Source organism: Rattus norvegicus, chromosome 14 (assembly GCF_021556685.1).
Source record: "Rattus norvegicus strain SHRSP/BbbUtx chromosome 14, alternate assembly SHRSP_T2T, whole genome shotgun sequence".
NCBI lineage: Eukaryota > Metazoa > Chordata > Mammalia > Rodentia > Muridae > Rattus > Rattus norvegicus.
Genome location: NC_141547.1, coordinates 108,414,113 through 108,436,500, shown reverse-complemented (window position 1 = coordinate 108,436,500; position 22,388 = coordinate 108,414,113). Strand labels below are relative to the sequence as shown.

The 22,388-nt window shown below is 41.2% G+C and overlaps 1 long non-coding RNA gene and 1 other non-coding gene across 2 annotated transcripts; one reads left to right on the top strand and one right to left on the bottom strand.

The window, feature by feature from the left end:
• Positions 1 to 1,796: 1,796 nt before the first annotated feature.
• Positions 1,797 to 22,294, bottom strand: LOC148001499 (uncharacterized). Its single transcript, XR_015637674.1, has 2 exons — positions 21,978 to 22,294; positions 1,797 to 2,702 (listed from the first exon to the last, which is right to left on the bottom strand). It is a non-coding gene; the product is annotated as an uncharacterized LOC148001499 (long non-coding RNA).
• On the top strand, positions 7,219 to 7,325 carry LOC120096869 (U6 spliceosomal RNA). Its single transcript, XR_015637743.1, has one exon. It is a non-coding gene; the product is annotated as a U6 spliceosomal RNA (small nuclear RNA).
• Positions 22,295 to 22,388: the final 94 nt, after the last annotated feature.

Sequence of the window (22,388 nt, the reverse complement as noted above, 5' to 3'; positions counted from 1 at the left end):
ATTGTTTAAATAAAACCATGTTTTATTTGTTTTTTTTTTATTTTCCACAGCAGGGGGCTGAACCTGGGGCCTTCCTCATGGTAGGCAAGATTTTATTACTGATTTAAATCCCAATCCTCTCACTGTTTTATGTAAAAAAAAAAGTGGTTTATAACTAACTAATATTCCCATTCTACTCTAGAGAATGTATCTAAAAACATCTTTTCTTTATCAAAGTTGGGTGTGGGGAACAGTCTTATTGATATGTGACTGATAAGGGCCAGAATGCTACTAAATATCCTTCAGAGGATAGGAGAGCCCACCAAACAAGTAATTCTCTGGTCCAAAACATCTGTAATGCTTTTGATATACATAGCTACTGCAATACGGATACACTGCATAACAGTACTATATTACAGTAACAAAAATTCACCTCGAAGTCCTGCTCACAGCTAGGGAAGAGATTAAGGCTTACTTGTTTGGCCAACATATCATGCATAGGGCTGAGATTAGCTATAGCTGTCTCATGCCCATTCTTCCTGCATGTACAATGTATTTAGTAAATGATATGAGGTGGAACAGAATAAAAATGATTCTTTCTTTTTAATTTATTTCATAAATAGTTGCTGAATATCTGTAGTACTATCAGGGAGCCATGCCTTTAAGATAAATGAGCCATGCATGGTGGTGTACAACTTTAACCCAGCACTCAGGGGACAGAAGCCTGTGGATTTCTTTGAGTTTGAAACACGTGTACATGGTGAGGTCCACAGAGCTACACAGGGAGACTGTCTCAGAAAAACAAAAACAAAAAACCACAGAGGTAAATGGTTCTTCAAACTTGAATGCCTGTCTTGGCCAGAAAGAAAAGTACCTGGGCTATTTCTGAATTTCACAATCAATATTTTGGCCAGGAAATGTCTTTGGAGCACTAAAAGGAGACAAGAGTAAAACTGAAATGTCTGTGCACCTTACAAAGTAAAAATGCATATAATTAATTCTCTGTGAAAAAGCTAACACCAATTCAAAGGTCTAGAAAAGACTTAAGGATCGAGAGAGGTAACACAGGTCAAGGGAGCTTCTGATACTTTATCTTTAAGCTTTCAAACTGGTTCTTACCCTAATGATCTGCCTCAGAACAGGAGGTTCCCTTGGACTTCCCGCCACAGTAAGAATAGCTGGAAGGAAAAACATGAGTGTATGATCCCTGGGGACTGAATTTGGCTCTTCAACTTGGAATAGATTTACTGGGAATGGTCTTGACCTGTCCCTCCCTACTCAGTCATGAATCCACCCATGTTTAATTCCTTCATGAAAGTAAGTCCAGGATGATATTTTCACTAGAAGAAATTTTATCAGGCCTGCTGGGTCAGTCTTGAAAATCCAGGTAGTTTGAGAAGTTAATACAGGAAGGTCACAAGTTCAAGAGACATCCTGCGCAACTAGTTAGATCCTGCCTCAAAACAGAAAGTGAAAAGAAGACTGGTGATACAGCACGGTGGTGATTCACGTGCTTAGGCACCAGACAGGATGGGGTGTGGGGCAGACCTCAGCAAGACCAGTGTGGTAAGGAGTTCTGATGCTCAGAGCATGATTAAGCCATGAACATGTAGTGGTGAATTAAAATCTTTGAATAAGTGACTACAATACAATAGAAGTCCTTGTGCTTCTTTTGCAAATCTCTGGGTAGTTGCCCATTCCAGTGAGATCAGGTTCTTTAACTGAGCAGAAGCACTGAAGTAAGCACTTAATAATGGCTTCTTCTGTTTATGATTCAAAACTTATCTTTTCTAATAAAAAGATGTCACTTTTAGGACTGGTGCTACCACACCCAACACAAGATGGATGATTTTTTTAATGAAAATAGTTTTTTTTACATACAATACATTCAGATTACAGTTTCTCTTCCCCTGACTCCTCCCAGTTCCCCACCTCCCATACAGAGCCACACCATTTTCATCTCTTTTTAGAAAACAAGCAGGCATCTAAGGAAGAATAATAAATAATAAAAAAAAAAAAAACAAAAACAAATCCAGAAAAAGAGACAAAGAAAAAGCACAAGAGGGGTTGGGGGTTTAGCTCAGTGGTAGAGCGCTTGCCTAGCAAGCACAAGGCCCTGGGTTCGGTCCCCAGCTCTGAAAAAAGAGAAAAAAAGAAAAGAAAAGAAAAGAAAGAAAAGCACAAGAAATGAATATAGACATAGAAATGAACACGTTCACACACACACAGGGATCACATAAAAACATAAAACCAGAATCCTCTGTGTGTGTGTGTGTGTGTGTGTGTGTGTGTGTGTGTGTGTGTGTGTGGTGTTGTGTGCAAAGTACTCGTGTTGGGGGTGAGGGAGGCAGAGGTGGGCACCCCTAACAACATTATTAGACAAAGAACCCCCAGAGATGCCATTGAGTTTGCTTTGTGTTAGCCATCTACTTCTGAGCATGGGGCCTGCCCTTAATAGTCATTTGTCTAATCTTTCATTTGCAGATGGATATCAATTGGACAAGCTTCTGGGTTAGGGATGGGGCATGTCTCTACTTCCCATCTCAGTGCTGTCACTCCATCTGATGCAGACCTGTGCAGGCCCTGTGCATGGTGCCACGGTCTCTGTGAGTTAATATGTGCACCAACCCTCTTGTGTCCAGAAAGCCTCGATTTCTTGGTGTCCTCCATTCACTCTAGCTCCTACATCTTTCCGCCTTCTCTTCTGCGGGGTTCACTGAGTCCTGTGGGGAGAGATTTGATGAAGATATACCTTTAGGGTTGAATGTTACAAGGTCTCTCTCTTTCTGTAGAGACCTGTAGGTCTCTATATTTGCTCCCATCTGCTACAAGAGGAAGCCTCTCTGATGAAGACACTGATCCATGAGTATAAAAGAATGTCATTAGAAATCATTTTATTGTTATATTCCTTTAGCACAGTGGTTCTCAACCTGTGGGTCATGACCCTTTGACAAACTTCTATCTCCAAAAATACTCACATTATGATTCATAGCAGTTACACTTACGAAGTATCGATGAAAATACTTTTTTGGCTGGGGGGTCACCACAACATGAAGAACTGAATTAAAGAGTCATAGCATTGGGAAAGTTGAGAGCCACTGCTTTAGCAGAACAGTAGCAGTTGGTTTTCTCCTAGGTGTCTGCCCTATCTAGTCTCAGGTTCTTGGCCACTTAAGCCCCATTGGTTATGGGTTGCATCTCATGGAATAAAACAACTCAAATCAGGTGTTGGTTGGTTACTTCCATAAGCTTTGTAGCACTATTGCACCAGTGCATCTTGCAGCCAGTCACTCTTGCAATGGGGTTGGTTTTACCTTTCTCCTTTGGTAGCATGAAGAGCATCTTTAAGTACCATGAACACTAGTCCATATGGGTGAAGGCTCCAGGTAGGTACAGTTCTACATCTCTATGTTCAATGAGTTATATAGGTATTGTTTTCAGCAATAGGGACTTACCATGGATTTGTGGAGAGCTACCAATGGCCTCAACAACAGCTTGGGTTGTTCGGGGCTCTCGTGAGAACCCTTTGGCCAAGAACTCAATTAGATATAAACCTGATAATTGAATTCTGGTACTTGGTACTGGAACCTTCATTTGTAATGAGAAATGTCCAGTTGGAACTGTTTCCCTCACTATTTGTCAATTTCATTTAGATTGCCTTCACATATGTATATACTTTAGGAAGCTTCTACTGTATTAGGTTTCCTATAACCATTTAAAATTAATTTTAACTGTTCCTCTCCATGGTCCCTTTCTTGCCCCCTTCCCTATCCCTCCCTGTTTGATCTTCCTGTTCCACCAACCCCCATCATAACTATCTATTCTATTTCCCCTTCCCAGGGGATCTATCCTAAGCCCATAGACCCTTATTGTATACCTAACCTCTATGGTCATATAGATTGTAGCTTGCCTATCATTGACTTAACATCCACATGTAAGTGCACACATGCCATTTTCATCTTTCTGGGTCTGACTTTACCTCAATTGGGGTGATTTTTTCTAGTTCTACCTATTTACCCATCACATTCATGGTTACATTTTTTAAACAGCTAAGTAATACTCCACTGTGTAAATAAATATACCACGTTTTCTTTATCTATTGACAAGCATCTAGCTTGTTTCCAGTTTCTGGCTATTATGAACATAATAGGAGTGTTTTAGCTATCCTGGAATTGTGTGTGTGGGGGGGGTGCATGTGTGTGAGTGTGCATGTGTGTGTGTGTGTGTGTGTGTGTGTGTGTGTGTTCCCACATGAAGCTGAAAATTGTCCTTTCAAGTTATGTGAAGAATTGTATTGGAATTTTAATGGCAATTGCATTGAATCTGGATTTCTTTTGGTAGACTGATAATTTTTATTATATTAGTCCTATTGGTCCATGTCTTAGTTAGGATTTCCATTGCTGTGAAGAGACACCATGACCAAGGCAACATTTAATTGGGGCTGGCTTACAGTTCAAGAATTCAGTCTATTATCATCATGGCAGAAAACATGGCAGCATCCAGGCAGATACGGTGCTGGAAGAGCCAAGAGTTCTGCATCTTGATCCAACTATGTCCAGGAAAGAATGACTCTTCAACACTGGGCAGAGCTTGAGCACTAGGAGCCATTAAAGCCCATCTATACAAAAACACACTTACTCCAACAAGGTCACACCTCCTAATAGTACTTCCCATGGGCAAAGCATATTCAAACCACCACCAACCATAAGCAAAGGAGAACTTTATAATTGCCTTGCTATTAGTAAAGAAAATCTGTGGTATATATGTCCAAAGTAAAGGATGTTATAAATCACTAAGAGAGAATAGTACATTTATAAATATATATTGCTATATAACCCTCTCCAACTTTATTATTGTCTTCAAAGAAAACTTTAGTTTGGAAAACCTTATTGACATCAGTGCACCTGTTCAGGGTTCAATGAACCCCTGGAACTGAGGTGAGACCAGACCTCTCCTGGCCTCCCTACTGGATAAGAGTCTGAGTGGGATTCTGACTGCCATCTGGAACCATCCTGGATCTTTGGGATTCCTCCTTTGCCCTGTCTCCTCCCATTCTTTGTAATCTTAGATTAGTGCCTACCTCCAATTTCTTAGGTGACCCAAGTCTCAGACACAGTTCAAAGCCTATTCATTTTGAGATTTGAAGTCTGAGGAAATACCCAGATGTGTTGGGATCATAGGAACAGATATTGGGTTCAGAAGCAACTAAAGAGTTCAAGATCCAAGAGCTACTCATGCCCAAGGCATTCATTGCAATCAAAAAAAATCACAGGAATGCAACATACCATCTGCCTATCAATATTCAGCCCTGAGTCAGTCACAAGAAGTGTTCAGAACCCCTAGCCCTATGCAATCAATCAAAGACAGACAACTTCTACTAAGAGCTGAAACTCTGGACAAGCCTGCTGGCTTTAAATTATGTCTGAGTCAGTTAGCACTATGGAATGAATTAAACTCAGCATGTGCCTTGACTCTCACTACAGTTTCTTGCATGAGAATAAAAAAGACACCAGACAGGAGGCACAGAAAATTTTCTTTTGCACATCTTTTTACACAATTTTCTAATGTTCATATTTTCTTTTTCAATTTATTTTTATTTTTATTGCATTGGTGTTTGAGGGTGTCAGATACTCTGGAAATGGAATTGCAGACAGTTTCAGTTGCCATGTGGTTGTTGGAAATTGAACTCAGGACCTCTGGAAGAGCAGCCAGTACTCTTAACCACTGAGCCGTCTCTCCAGCCCCCTTGCTCATATTTTCTTGAAGCACATATGATAGACTTTTTATTTACTAAATGATGGATTTACAATGTTCTAGGAAGTATCTTATGTTTTTTACAAACATTATTTTGTGTTCTTTATGTGCATATTTATATTTATAAGGAATTACATAGTAAGAGTTTGAATAAATCTTTACATTTTTAGTTTCTTTGTGATCATATTTATTATTTAATATTTTAAATCATATGAAGTTAGTTAATATGTTCTTATTTTAAGAAAGTAAAGACAACAGAGTTTTATAAAGACAATATGAATGATCGTACTCCTTCCAGTCCCAACTTCTAAGCTAACACTGATGTTTATCACTGTGGGTGGCTTTCAGAGGGGTTCTAGAAACACGTTAAACAGAAGCCTGTCTAAAAACAAACTGAGCAGAAGAAAATAAGACTAACATCTTTTGAGAAAACCAAGAATTAAGAAATGAAGGGAACAAACATGAAAAGAATTTTGTCCTTTGATAGAAGGGTAAATAACATGGCTGTTTTGGAAATTTTAAATTAACCATGCCAAGGTAGAAATGGTGAACAAAGAGGCATAAGTCTTAGGGACACTGTAAAGGGAAAAATGTGAAAATCCTGGCCTTTCATAATGGATCAGTGAACTTTTAGTGTTGTAGCAAAATAGTAAACACCTATGAGTTCATTTCAATACGTATTTCAAGAGTTTGGTTCCAAGTCCCTGGAAAAGTCCCCAGTTACTTTCTGTTTTTTAGCTGCAGGAGGCGTCCTGAGCACCTACCCATCCAGGGACTGCAAGAAGGCCGTCCCTGGAGAGAGGGGTCCAGCTTTCCCTTTACCTGGAGAAAGGTATTCAGTGGCTTGTCTAGACTCCTCATGTTCAAAGAACCCATGCTCATCCACGGTGGTTACTTGAGATTGATGGCCCCAACTTCTAAAAAGTCTTCTAAGCCGGACAATCTGGTAGGAGCTCTGAGAATGAGAGCAAGGAGCACAAGCACTCTGGAGTATAGGAGCAAAGCTGGCCACTGCCAAAAGAACACTTAGTCACCAAGGCTCAGGGGCATCAACATGTAGCACACACAGTAAGGAAGAGTGTCAATTGAAGGATTCAGTGGGAACTATGAGAAGAGAGAAATCAGACAGAACACTATTAAGTCCTGCAGGGCCATCACTGGAACCCCAAATAAAACAAAGCCCCACTGATCACCCTTACAGCAGCAAAAATTCTACAGGTTGACAATCTTTCTTTTTCAAGGATAAAAAAGAAATCAAATTATCCAGGGGCGGGAGTGTGAAATGGTCCCCTAGCTTACTGATAGCACTTAGAATAGCATGTGATTTATCATCATCATCATCATCGTCGTCGTCATCGTCATCGTCAACGTCGTCATCAAAGACGTTTATTAACAGGTGCTTGCAGTTGGTTGACATTTTTAAAAAATCAAGTTGTAAACTTTATTACAAATTAAAAAGTAAGTTCTTTAAAAATCTCAACTTGAGTGCTCACTTCGGCAGCACATATACTAAAATTGGAACGATACAGAGAAGATTAGCATGGCCCCTGCGCAAGGATGACACGCAAATTCGTGAAACGTTCTATATTTTTGACAAAATGGCAACCAACAAATTGGGAAAAGATCTTTACCAATCCTACATCCGATAGAAGGCTAATGTCCGAAGCATACAAAGAACTCATAAAGTTAGACTCCAGATAGCCAAATAACCCTATTAAAAATGGGGTACACATTCAGAGCCTGCCCCACATGTGGCCCATACATATACAGTCACCAAACTAGATAAGATGGATGAAGCAAAGAAGTGCAGGCTGACAGGAACCGGATGTCTCTCCTGAGAGACACAGCCAGAATACAGCAAATACAGAGGCGAATGCCAGCAGCAAAACACTGAACTGAGAACAGGACCCCCATTGAAGGAATCAGAAAAAGGACTGAGAGAGCTTGAAGGGGCTTGAGACCCCATATGAACAACAATGTCAAGCAACCAGAGCTTCCAGAGACTAAGCCACTACCTAAAGACTATACATGGACTGACCCTGGGCTCCAACTGCATAGGTAGCAATGACTATCCTAGTAAGAGCACCAGTGGAAGGGGAAGCCCTTGATTCTCCCAAGACTGAACCCCCAGTGAACAGGATTGTTGGGGGGAGGGTGGGAAGGGGAACACCCATATAGAAGGGGTGGGGGAGGGGTTAGGGGGATGTTGACCTAGAAACTGGGAAAGGTAATAACATTTGAAATGTAAATAAGAAATACCCAATTTAATAAAAATGGAAGGAAAAAAACTCATTTGTCATTACCAAAAAGAGACATCTTTAGGTAAAAATAATAAAAATCCCATGTTGCATAGATAATGCAGATAGTTCTAGTGTATCTGGTCAACAGGCAAAGAGGTCTTAAGGTCTTCAGCTCCAATCTTTGTTCATTTCTTGTTGCTGGAATTTTATATTCATTTCTTCTTGATGTATGACCAAACCGGATGATGGTAGAGATGGTAAGCTGGCATTTTTTCAGCCCCGCCCCACTCAGCCTCAGGATCTGATGACTTCTTAGCTAGTGGATCAGCTGCTTTTGTCTCTTTTCCATCTTGTGGTTTAAGGTTCCCTGGGCATCTGCATCAGTAACTGAAGTTGCAGCGATACCAATGTTGAGGTGGCTGCTGACGGTGGTCTCATCTCCTTGATTTTCGCTGTCCTCTTCATTGCCATCCTCTCTAGGTTGTCTTCGGCAAAGCTGGCCCCTGTGGAATCGTTGTCTGTAACCCCGATATATATTCTGTCTCACTGGTCTACCTTGCTCTCTTGCATCTTGGTTGTCAGCACCCTCCATTACTTCTCCTTTCACAGGAGAAAGTGATGCTGTGCTTGACTTGCATGTGGAGATCCTATGAGTGTCAACCACAACATGTAATTTCAAGTGGTCTGGATTGTGAAGTCTTAAAACACTCATGTTAAGGGTTATGGCATATATACACAAAGCTCTTTTAACTTTGTCTCATAGCTCCTTAATAATTCCAAGGAAGGTCAGAAGTCTTCCCCTCAGTACTCTGGGGTACTAGGTACTGAACCCAGGGCCTCTGGAATAGTACATAAGAAATTTATTCATATATACTCATCCCTTTTAAAGTTATGAGGCAGAATCTCTCCAAAATTGCCCAGACTGTCCTTGTACTCACTTTGTATCTCAGGTGGGCCTTGATTTTGTAATCTTCTTTCTTCAGCCTACCCAAACAGTTAGGATTACAGGTATGTGCCAATGTGTACTGATTTGAGCTTCAAAGTATAGACAATAACTATGGAATGTTACTAAGGTGATGTTTATCTAAGTCAGTCTTACACTTTGGCTGCATGTTAGAGTAATTTACAAGTTTTAAAATACTGATCGTTGTAGGCTACCTCAGAAATTCCAATGGGGTTGTTCTAGGGTAAGGACAGATTATCCTATTACTTTTAGAAGTTTCTCCAAGTAGCTTGAATGTATAAGGAGACCTAATAAACAAGAGTATAAGAAATTGACTTTAGCCACTAGGATCCAATACAGTGAAACACCTAAGGCACAAAAGCCAAAACAAACTGGCCCAAAATGAGCCTTTCACAGCTTAGTAAATACAAATATCCCAGGTAAGGAAACACTTGCCAATCAATACTAATTTATAAGTCACATGGACTAATAAATCACAGCAAATCAGAAGAAATAAGTGACATAGGTCCAACTGGTAGAGCAGTGGATAAGACAACAATCTCAGTGAGGGTAGCAGAGTTATTTAAAGTGAGTGACAGGCTTATTTTAAAAGAATTGACTGAGAAGAAAGGACAAGATGAAGAGGGAGAAAGAGATTAAAATAGGAATGGGTGTTGGCAAGATGGCTTGACTGGGAGAGGTATTTCCCACCAAGCTGGACAACCTGAGTTTGGTCCCCAGGATCCAAATGGTAGAAGCAGAGGCATTCTTTTCAGACAGTCAGATATGCACTAGCATAGTGGCATTTGTATGGGAACACACAAATGAGACTGAAAAAGTCCACACAATCACTACTGAGTTAATTCTGTGTTGGACAAGTGCTCCTGAGCATTCGGCTTGCCCTAACATACTATTAATATGCCCAAGGGACCTCCATTAGAAAAAACTGTTCTTTCCTTTGCCAGCAGTTGTCAGTTGCCAGTAGCTTCTTGTCTCGGGGTGGAAGCCCATGTCCACTTCCACGTCTCAGTGCTGGGACTCTGTTAGACTTGTGCCTACGCAGGTTCTGCACATGCTGCCACCAGCACTGTCAGTTCATGTTTATCAGTTCTGTTGTGTCTGGAAGACACTGCTTCCTTGGAGTCATCCATCACCCCCGGATCTTACGATCTTTTCTCTTCTTCTTCTGCATAGGTCTGAGTCCTGAGGGTGTTGTGGTTTGCCCTGGAGTTATTTGATGCTAATTCCTCTATCCCAAGGACAGCTGCCTAGTCACATACGCAGGAATCAGGTGACTTCACCAGAACCTTCTCCCCACTGAATTTGTAAAATACAGGTGAGGGGCAGGTACAGGATAGAAGGAATCCTGTCATTGGAGGAGAAGGAAGGATGGGTGGGAGAGAAGTTTGAAGGAAGAGAAGGAGACTGAAACAGAAAGGAGAAGAGACAGGAGGGAGAGGGCGAGAAGCCATGGCAGGTGACGTTAAGATTCCGCTCTGTGTATTTACGGGTTGTTATTAATATTCTTAAGGGATGGATGGTACTAGGCTTTGTATGTTTAGGTGGGCCATTATATCTTACCAATTGGGTCAAAGCTTATTGTGTTGAGTGTTCTTTCATGTGTAAATTTAAGTGTAATGGAGTGTTCAGTGGCTAGTCTGGGCCGAGAAGGAGTTAGGATGTGTGTTTCTGGCAAGATATCCAGCAGATATCTTGGGGCACCGTGGCGCCGGACCTAGCAGGGTAAAAGACAACCATACCTTTTTTTAAATTTTTTATATTTTTACAACAACATGAGGAGAAGGTTTTGATGGAAACATCTCATTTAGGACTGAGTGCTCCAAGTCTCTCACTGTGCATTGTCCAGTTATGGGTCTCTGTGTTTGTTTCCATCTACTGCAAGAAAAAGCCTCACCTCGGAGTTGGCCATGGGATTTTGATTTACAGCCTCTGAACCATGCTATCAATTGTACCTCAAGCACACCCTTGGTGTACAACCTTAGGTTTGGTATAGCCTTTCACATTCTCAGAGCAGAGATCCCCTATATGACCCTCAATGAAGGTCAGCTCCAGTTGACTACATTCCTCACAATCCTGGAATACCAGTTGCAACTCTAGGAGCTTGGTGTAGCAGGCACTCATTTCTGTGCAGTTGGGATCTCTCAAGCACTGTTTAATGTTTTTGTATAGTCCTTCACAGTCTAGGGGTAGTCCCCTTCCTGGAAGCATTCATTGCTTTTATTATGGTCAGAGTTGGTGTAGGTCAGCTACTCTTGTTCATTCTGGATTTCCCCTGCCTGTTGGCCTTTTATTGGCTTATCTGTGTTTCAGTTCTAGTCAGAGACTTGTGGAAATTATAGTATTTTTTATTTTCTTTCTTTGAAATAGGAAGTGCCAATTTGGACACCTTTGGAAATAGGCTTGTAGTCTTCTTGATCCTCTCTGCTCACTGCAATGTTCTCACAAGCTCCAGGCATTTGTTGTGGTCAGCCTTTGTAAACTATACACTGCCTAACTGGTTACATAAGTCATGTTGGTGAGCCTAGCTTCTTGGCCCTGCCATGATGCTTCAAGGTTGTATAGGCATCATTCTGAAACTCTTTCTTATTCACTTGAAGATCTTCTATTGGTTCTGCTTGACATCCTTTCTGGGAGGAGGTGGAAGAAAGCCAGCTGGCAGTCTCATTCTCTTTATCCATATTGCCCAAGGAGGACATTGAGTTTGGCCATGATCAGAGATCTTATGGCATTGTACCCAGATTGCATAGCATGTCTTATCACTGTTGGCAGTCCCTGGTAGATGGGGTCACTAATAGTGTCTTTGTCCTTGGATCAGTCCCCAACTTTTAATGTAGATTAGGCATGTTGAAAGGATTTATGAATTTTTCTCTGTAACCTGGCCTCCACGTTCTGCACGCCATCTTTGAGCTGGTGACCATTGGCTTTAAGTTTTAATCCTTTCTCATGGTTTCTTTTGGTTTCTCCAAGCCAATAGAGGAAATCAAGTCTGTTTCTTTTCTTGAACAACCCTTGCTGCCATTGGGCTCCTGGTCAATTAGTGTTATAGCCAACTTGCTAAGCCTACTGATAGTCTCTTCTTGATTAACTTTCAAAAATAGTTTAGGGCAAGGAAGAGGAGCAACCAGAGCTGTCTGCCATTGCAGGTTCTTTTGTGTACTTCTCTGTCTTTACTACTGGGATGTTAAAATAGCTACAGTGAAGAAGCCAGATGACAGTGACCAAGATCTATTCACTGATGGAGAGACAGCCTTCTGAGATCCCAGGTGACCCATCCAAGGGGTCCAAATACATCACCAGCATCCATTTAGTAATTACCCTTTGGAATATGAAAGAGATGGACAGCCAGAACAATGCACAAACCCAGAGCCAAAAGTTCTGTTCATATAGTTGGGGTTTTATATGGGTTTTTATGGATGTTTTTAACCTATATTTGACATGTACCAAGTGCTCTGGCTTCTATGAAGGGTCAGGTTCTGAGTCAATATGAGCAAGCAATGGGAAAATCTAGAATAGCTTAGGATTCAGAACCAAAGTGGGTATCTGCTGGATGAGGAAACTAAGGAGAGGGAGGGAATGGGACTTTCTATAGCTTTGTCATGCTGAGCCATATCCTGGGTTCTCTGATTCAGACCCAATGCTCTGAGACCCTAGGCCACCAAGAGCTCCTTGTTACAGACAAAGAGAGCATCCTTGGGGACAGTACTCAAAAAGATGACACAATTTACCCCCTTTTATGCTATGGTTGTATTTCACCTCTGAATTTAAAATCTCCATAAACTAAACTATTAAACATTTTAGGTAATTGGTTTGATTGAATGGTCTCAGTTTGTTGAGGTAATATAAGAAAATGGCTTTATGCACATATTAAGTTACTTCTTTCGACAGTGTCCTGTCAAATCACCTTTTCCTAATGTTCAGTATAATTCAAACAGATTTGATATCTCTTGCATCGCATGTAGTTATTAAAGTTAGTATAAAATAATCTCAAAAGAGATTCAATGCTCTTTTCCCCAGAGAGGGCTTGGAGGGTAGTTGGCACATGTGCTGGATCTACTTCTCAGGCACAAGCCTTTTAATGGAGAACTACAAAAGTTACAAGAGTCTGGGTGGGCAGCACCCCGTGAGCAAACTTGAGCCTCGGGACCACAGGTAAGACCAACTTGTCTGCTGCAAGAAAGCTGCCTGGTGAAATCGGGACACAGAGGCAGAATTCCTCTAGGACCGGGCACGTCCTGTGTTTACCGGAAGTCCCACACCCGCGGATCCCGGCCCGCAGCAGCTCTCTGCTCCCAGACCCTGTGGGAAAGAGACCTCACCACCTAGTCAGGTGGGCACTCCTAAGGCTGCAGAGCGGAAGAGACCACCAACACTGCCCACCCCTGCCCACATCCCTGGCCCAAGAGGAAACTGTATAAGGCCTCTGGGCTCCCGTGGGGGAGGGCCCAGGAGCGGCAGGACCCCTGCCTGAGACACCGCCGGAACCTGAAGGAAACAGACCGGATAAACAGTTCTCTGCACCCAAATCCCGTGGGAGGGAGAGCTAAACCCTCAGAGAGGCAGACACGCCTGGGAAACCAGAAGAGACTGCACTCTACATACACATCTCGGACGCCAGAGGAAAACACCAAAGGCCATCTGGAACCCTGGTGCACTGAAGCTCCCGGAAGGGGCGGCGCATATCTTCCTGGTTGCTGCCACTGCAGAGAGCCCGTGGGTAGCACCCCACGAGCGAACTTGAGCCTCGGGACCACAGGTAAGACCAACCTTTCTGCTGCAAGAAAGCTGCCTGGTGAACTCAAGACACAGGCCCACAGGAACAGCTGAAGACCTGTAGAGAGGAAAAACTACACGCCCGAAAGCAGAACACTCTGTCCCCATAACTGACTGAAAGAGAGGAAAACAGGTCTACAGCACTCCTGACACACAGGCTTATAGGACAGTCTAGCCACTGTCAGAAATAGCAGAACAAAGTAACACTAGAGATAATCTGATGGCGAGAGGCAAGCACAGGAACCCAAGCAACAGAAACCAAGACTACATGGCATCATCGGAGCCCAATTCTCTCACCAAAACAAACATGGAATATCCAAACACACCAGAAAAGCAAGATCTAGTTTCAAAATCATATTTGATCATGATGCTGGAGGACTTCAAGAAAGACATAAAGAACTCCATTAGAGAACAAGTAGAAGCCTACAGAGAGGAATCGCAAAAATCCCTGAAAGAATCGCAAAAATCCCTGAAAGAATTCCAGGAAAACACAATCAAACAGTTGAAGGAACTAAAAATGGAAATAGAAGCTATCAAGAAAGAACACATGGAAACAACCCTGGATATAGAAAACCAAAAGAAGAGACAAGGAGCTGTAGATACAAGCCTCACCAACAGAATACAAGAGATGGAAGAGAGAATCTCAGGAGCAGAAGATTCCATAGAAATCATTGACTCAACTGTCAAAGATAATGTAAAGCAGAAAAAGCTACTGGTCCAAAACATACAGGAAATCCAGGACTCAATGAGAAGATCAAACCTAAGGATAATAGGTATAGAAGAGAGTGAAGACTCCCAGCTCAAAGGACCAGTAAATATCTTCAACAAAATCATAGAAGAAAACTTCCCTAACCTAAAAAAAAGAGATACCCATAGGCATACAAGAAGCCTACAGAACTCCAAATAGATTGGACCAGAAAAGAAACACCTCCCGTCACATAATAGTCAAAACACCAAACGCACAAAATAAAGAAAGAATATTAAAAGCAGTAAGGGAAAAAGGTCAAGTAACATATAAAGGCAGACCTATCAGAATCACACCAGACTTCTCGCCAGAAACTATGAAGGCCAGAAGATCCTGGACTGATGTCATACAGACCCTAAGAGAACACAAATGCCAGCCCAGGTTACTGTATCCTGCAAAACTCTCAATTAACATAGATGGAGAAACCAAGATATTCCATGACAAAACCAAATTTACACAATATCTTTCTACAAATCCAGCACTACAAAGGATAATAAATGATAAAGCCCAACATAAGGAGGCAAGCTATACCCTAGAAGAAGCATGAAACTAATCGTCTTGGAAACAAAACAAAGAGAATGAAAGCACACAAACATAACCTCACATCCAAATATGAATATAACAGGAAGCAATAATCACTATTCCTTAATATCTCTCAACATCAATGGCCTCAACTCCCCAATAAAAAGACATAGATTAACAAACTGGATACGCAACGAGGACCCTACATTCTGCTGCCTACAGGAAACACACCTCAGAGACAAAGACAGATATTACCTCAGAGTGAAAGGCTGGAAAACAATTTTCCAAGCAAATGGTCAGAAGAAGCAAGCTGGAGTAGCCATTCTAATATCAAATAAAATCAATTTTCAACTAAAAGTCATCAAAAAAGATAAGGAAGGATACTTCATATTCATCAAAGGAAAAATCCACCAAGATGAACTCTCAATCCTAAATATCTATGCCCCAAATACAAGGGCACCTACATATGTAAAAGAAACCTTACTAAAGCTCAAAACACACATTGCACCTCACACAATAATAGTGGGAGATTTCAACACCCCACTCTCATCAATGGACAGATCATGGAAACAGAAATTAAACAGAGATGTAGACAGACTAAGAGAAGTCATGAGCCAAATGGACTTAACGGATATTTATAGAACATTCTATCCTAAAGCAAAAGGATATACCTTCTTCTCAGCTCCTCATGGTACTTTCTCCAAAACTGACCATATAATTGGTCAAAAAACGGGCCTCAACAGGTACAGAAAGATAGAAATAATCCCATGCGTGCTATCGGACCACCACGGCCTAAAACTGGTCTTCAATAACAATCAAGGAAGAATGCCCACATATACTTGGAAATTGAACAATGCTCTACTCAATGATAACCTGGTCAAGGAAGAAATAAAGAAAGAAATTAAAAACTTTTTAGAATTTAATGAAAATGAAGGTACAACATACCCAAACTTATGGGACACAATGAAAGCTGTGCTAAGAGGAAAACTCATAGCGCTGAGTGCCTGCAGAAAGAAACAGGAAAGAGCATATGTCAGCAGCTTGACAGCACACCTAAAAGCTCTAGAACAAAAAGAAGCAAATACACCCAGGAGGAGTAGAAGGCAGGAAATAATCAAACTCAGAGCTGAAATCAACCAAGTAGAAACAAAAAAGACCATAGAAAGAATCAACAGAACCAAAAGTTGGTTCTTTGAGAAAATCAACAAGATAGATAAACCCTTAGCCAGACTAACGAGAGGACACAGAGAGTGCGTCCAAATTAACAAAATCAGAAATGAAAAGGGAGACACAACAACAGATTCAGAGGAAATTCAAAAAATCATCAGATCTTACTATAAAAGCCTATGTTCAACAAAACTTGAAAATCTTCAGGAAATGGACAATTTCCTAGACAGATACCAGGTACCGAAGTTAAATCAGGAACAGATAAACCAGTTAAACAACCCCATAACTCCTAAGGAAATAGAAGCAGTCATTAAAGGTCTCCCAACCAAAAAGAGCCCAGGTCCAGATGGGTTTAGTGCAGAATTCTATCAAACCTTCATAAAAGACCTCATACCAATATTATCCAAACTATTCCACAAAATTGAAACAGATGGATCACTACCGAATACCTTCTACGAAGCCACAATTACTCCTATACCTAAACCACACAAAGACACAACAAAGAAAGAGAACTTCAGACCAATTTCCCTTATGAATATCGATGCAAAAATACTCAACAAAATTCTGGCAAACCGAATCCAAGAGCACATCAAAACAATCATCCACCATGACCAAGTAGGCTTCATCCCAGGCATGCAGGGATGGTTTAATATATGGAAAACCATCAACGTGATCCATTATATAAACAAACTGAAAGAACAAAACCACATGATCATACCTGAACATAGTAAAAGACATATACAGCAAACCAGTTGCTAACATTAAACTAAATGGAGAGAAACTTGAAGCAATCCCACTAAAATCAGGGACTAGACAAGGCTGCCCACTCTCTCCCTACTTATTCAATATAGTTCTTGAAGTTCTAGCCAGAGCAATCAGACAACAAAAGGAGGTCAAGGGGATACAGATCGGAAAAGAAGAAGTCAAAATATCACTATTTGCAGATGATATGATAGTATATTTAAGTGATCCCAAAAGTTCCACCAGAGAACTACTAAAGCTGATAAACAACTTCAGCAAAGTGGCTGGGTATAAAATTAACTCAAATAAATCAGTTGCCTTCCTCTATGCAAAAGAGAAACAAGCCGAGAAAGAAATTAGGGAAACGACACCCTTCATAATAGACCCAAATAATATAAAGTACCTCGGTGTGACTTTAACAAAGCAAGTAAAAGATCTGTACAATAAGAACTTCAAGACACTGAAGAAGGAAATTGAAGAAGACCTCAGAAGATGGAAAGATCTCCCATGCTCATGGATTGGCAGGATTAATATAGTAAAAATGGCCATTTTACCAAAAGCGATCTACAGATTCAATGCAATCCCCATCAAAATACCAATCCAATTCTTCAAAGAGTTAGACAGAACAATTTGCAAATTCATCTGGAATAACAAAAAACCCAGGATAGCTAAAGCTATCCTCAACAATAAAAGGACTTCAGGGGGAATCACTATCCCTGAACTCAAGCAGTATTACAGAGCAATAGTGATAAAAACTGCATGGTATTGGTACAGAGACAGAGAGATAGACCAATGGAATAGAATTGAAGACCCAGAAATGAACCCACACACCTATGGTCACTTGATTTTTGACAAAGGAGCCAAAACCATCCAATGGAAAAAAGATAGCATTTTCAGCAAATGGTGCTGGTTTAACTGGAGGTCAACATGTAGAAGAATGCAGATTGATCCATGCTTATCACCCTGTACAAAGCTTAAGTCCAAGTGGATCAAGGACCTCCACATCAAACCAGATACACTCAAACTAATAGAAGAAAAACTAGGGAAGCATCTGGAACACATGGGCACTGGAAAAAATTTCCTGAACAAAACACCAATGGCTTACACTCTAAGATCAAGAATCGACAAATGGGATCTCATAAAACTGCAAAGCTTCTGTAAGGCAAAGGACACTGTGGTTAGGACAAAACGGCAACCAACAGATTGGGAAAAGATCTTTACCAATCCTACAACAGATAGAGGCCTTATATCCAAAATATACAAAGAACTCAAGAAGTTAGACCGCAGGGAAACAAATAACCCTATTAAAAAATGGGGCTCATAGACAAGATGGATGAAGCAAAGAAGTGCAGACCAACAGGAGCCGGATGTAGATCGCTCCTGAGAGACACAGCCAGAATACAGCAAATACAGAGGCGAATGCCAGCAGCAAACCACTGAACTGAGAATAGGTCCCCCGTTGAAGGAATCAGAGAAAGAACTGGAAGAGCTTGAAGGGGCTCGAGACCCCAAAAGTACAACAATGTCAAGCAACCAGAGCTTCCAGGGACTAAGCCACTACCTAAAGACTATACATGGACTGACCCTGGACTCTGACCCCATAGGTAGCAATGAATATCCTAGTAAGAGCACCAGTGGAAGGGGAAGCCCTGGGTCCTGCTAAGACTGAACCCCCAGTGAACTAGACTATGGGGGGAGGGCGGCAATGGGGGGAGGGTTGGGAGGAGAACACCCATAAGGAAGGGGAGGGGGGAGGGGGATGTTTGCCCGGATATCGGGAAAGGGAATAACACTCGAAATGTATATAAGAAATACTCAAGTTAATAAAAAAAAAAATAAACAATAAAAAAAAAAAAAAACAAGAGTCTGAGGGGACTTGAACGTATGGCTCATAGCCTTTCATTTCATTTGGTTGGGTATTACCAGTAACACACTGGCTTGTGATTCCTTCTGAAACTAGAGGTCTCTTTCAGTTCCAGGCCTCCAAGTATAGTACCTGGGCCAAATAGAAATTGGCAGCCTCCAGGAAACCTTCTGAAGGCCTATAAATATTTTATGCCACATCTTCCTTAAGCCCATGGCATCCACAGGGATACTTCAGGTTCTTCTGGTCTTCTTGGGGTATCACAGAGAGCAGACTCTTAGAGGAAACCCTATACATCTATGGCTTTAACAGGGGAAATGACACTGTAATAGGCTGTTGCAACCTTTGCTTTTACCCTGAGATGAATCTGTTCTACTATACTGAAGTCAGATCAATGAATCCCAATGAATAATTAATTATATCTGTATCAAGACTCTTTAGTGGTGAGGTAAGGGAAGAAGGAAAAAGAGAAATGGGCCTCATCCAGGTGGTAATGTCTAAAGACAGAAGTAGTCAAACACTCAAACAGTAATGGTCCTAAATTATAGGGAGGAAAGGAAGGCATGTCTATGCTTAATAAGAAACCCCATTTCTTTTCTCTATGAAAGGGAATCACAAATTAGTTATCAGTGGAGGCAGGGGGTCACTATGTGACCATGGCCAGACCTCCCAACCTTACTGGCCTTCTGTCTAGCCTTACTTCAATGACAGCCTTAGGTAATGAGTCTGTGCTAGTCTGACCTGTATTGTTGGGCTCCATTTTACTAAGGTCACGGTGAGCATTCTGCCCTGGAAAGGAAGCTATCCTGAAAGAGATTGTCAGTCATGAAAGTATCAGGCTTGTTTGACTCTTTGGGCATCTTCAAAGGCCTTTCATTGCAGATAACACTTGCTACAGTTCCCTTCCATTCTATTTAGGAACCCTAAGTAGCTAAGGCTGCATTCTTTGTGAACTTTTATATAAGTTGGGTTCTCATTGTCAATATCTCTAGTAAAAATTGATTTAAGATCTTGAGTTAATCTGTGGGATACTTCAAGCACTGCAGACTATGCATTAAAGCAATTTCAACTCTTTTGTTGCTGACATGTTCATTTATTGATGTATTCTGCATTCTGAAGATGCTTCTAACTCAGGTCAGACAGGTCATAGCACTGAAGTACAGTCCATCTAAGTGGCACATATTCCTTGCACATACAGAGGCCAAGCTTCTGCCAGACAGAAAATAGCAATTTGAGGGCAATGTAGGTATCTGGGGAGATATTTTCTTTTTTACAGGCTAGTCTTTTCATCAAATAAATAATGCATTTCTTTTTTCCCCATAAGTTCTTTTTATAACATTAATTCCTCTTTCAACTGTAACCATTCTTTGCGTCTACATCATTCAGACTAATTAAGCTTTTTCTTCCTTTAAAATATTATGAAAACTACAACAGAATGCCTCCTGCATTTCTACTTGTTCAGAGTCTAAGGGGCACTCTTGGTTTTACTCAGATTAAATCTCTCTGCAATCTACGGATAAAAGGATGAATCATCTTCTCCGACAGGAAGCACTGAAATATTTATGACACGGGCAGATCAAAGATAAATGCACTTGGGGGCAATCATATACATGCAATTAGCAAAAGCCATCACCTAATGCGGTACAGGAAAGTCAGTTATTAATGATATAAGCTTAACTAAATAGATATCTTCCCAATGTGAAATTTTTCAGAATGTCTGTCATTAGCATTATCACCATGGTAGCTTTAGAAAACTGTCACTGGTTCATTCTGCCCATTTGAATATGATTCAAGGTACTGGCTTCCCTTTAGAGAAAATTATAGGAGTCAAAAGATGTGAGAGTCCTAAGAATTTCAGGAACCCAGTAGTCATGGTGGGCTGTCATCCCAGCTCAGCTGGGGAAGCTGAGGTAGGAGTATCTCAGGTTTAAGACCAGCATGGGTTACATGGTAAAGCCATGTCTACAAACAAAAACAAATTCTAGGAACTCTCTGAGAATTCCATCTTCCCCCCCACCCCCACCCCAAACTGCTAAGAATGGAATGACAGGGCCAGGTCACAGACCTCATCTGGCCCAAGACCTGTGCTCCATAAAGAGCTGGAGACCATTCTGTCTCCCTAGTTTTCTCCTGAGTACTTTCCCATGTTTCATTCAGACAGTGCTGGTGAACACCTACAGTTCCAGGGGTCACTGACTTCACTGCTAGAGACCCCTTCAGAAGCCGCTTTCTGAGAAAGGTTCATGTGTGCTTGATATTTCTAACTTTGCTCAAAGTGTCTATTAATTTTCTCTGTATCTTCTTTAATTTAAATAACTTACACTGGGCTTTTAGCTTTTACAAAAGTTTTTTCGTAATTTTTTAACTTTTAAATTATGTGTGTTGTATGTGTCTGAGAAAAGAATGTCCACTCCTGAAACTGGAGTGTGGGTGCTAGGAACTGAACTTGGGTTCTTTGCAGCTGCAGTATACACTCAACTGCTTAGCCATTTCTCTAGGTCTAAGATTTATTTTTGTTTAGTGTGCGTGCGTGCATGCGTGCGTGTGTGTGTGCGCGTGCGTGTGTGTGTGTGTATCTGTGTCTGTGTCTATGTGTCTGTGTCTATTTGTCTGTGTTTATGTGTGTGTCTATGTGTGTATACGTCTGTGTCTATGTACATGTGTCTGTATGTGTCTATCTATGTGCATGTGTCTGTGTCTATGTGTATATGTATATATATGCATCTGTATCTCTGTGTGTGTGTGTGTGTGTGTTTATGTGTGTCTGTGTGTGGGATTGTACCTGATTAAAGGTGCTCTAAGATACCAGGAGAAGTGAACCCTAGAGCTGAAGTTATAGGTGATTGTGAGCCACCCAACACGGGTGCTGAGAACTGAACTGAACTCTAGTCTTCTGTGAAAACAGTAAGCATTCTTAACTCCTAGGCCCATCTCTCTAGGCACAGACTTTTGGTTTTTACACATCCCATCTTAGGCTTTCTATCAAATAAATTAAAATGTCTAATTACCTGTCACCAGTGAATAAATCTGGCTACTCAGTTAATCTTGTTCTATTCTATGTGGGTGCATACTATCCATGTCAGTTTAGCTAAACTGAGACTACACTTCCCAGAATTCCTTTTCTTGCCCAATTGACTTACTGAGAAAAGAAATAATGCAGTCATACTATTTTATCCTTCCAAGATTTGTACAGACACATTTTTCTTTGTGTCTATTGCCATTCATACACACCATTGCTGATCTGGGCTCCACTGGAAAAGATGAGACAGCACGTCTAATTACCACTGGTCATTTTTCATTAGATCTTGTGATTCTGGAGCAAAGTATACTCCTCTGTGTGAGAGATAAACTGCCAGCACCTTCTGAAAGACAGCTGCATCACAGAAGTTAGATTGTAAGACTCTCAGAGAGAATCTTTCTTCAGGAGGGAGATCCTCGAGCCCAATGACCAGTCTGAGTCCAGGCTGTAATCTGTAAGAGGATTTTTATTGATCAGGATACACAGGTATCTGTGGGCGTCCCAGTCAATTCGGAAGACTGGCGCACCTAACAGAGCCAGGGTGGGCTTTTTATAGTATTTTGGGGAGCAGAAGCAGGCTTACAGAAGCAGATGTATAGTTACAGGGATGTGATTGGTGGAGT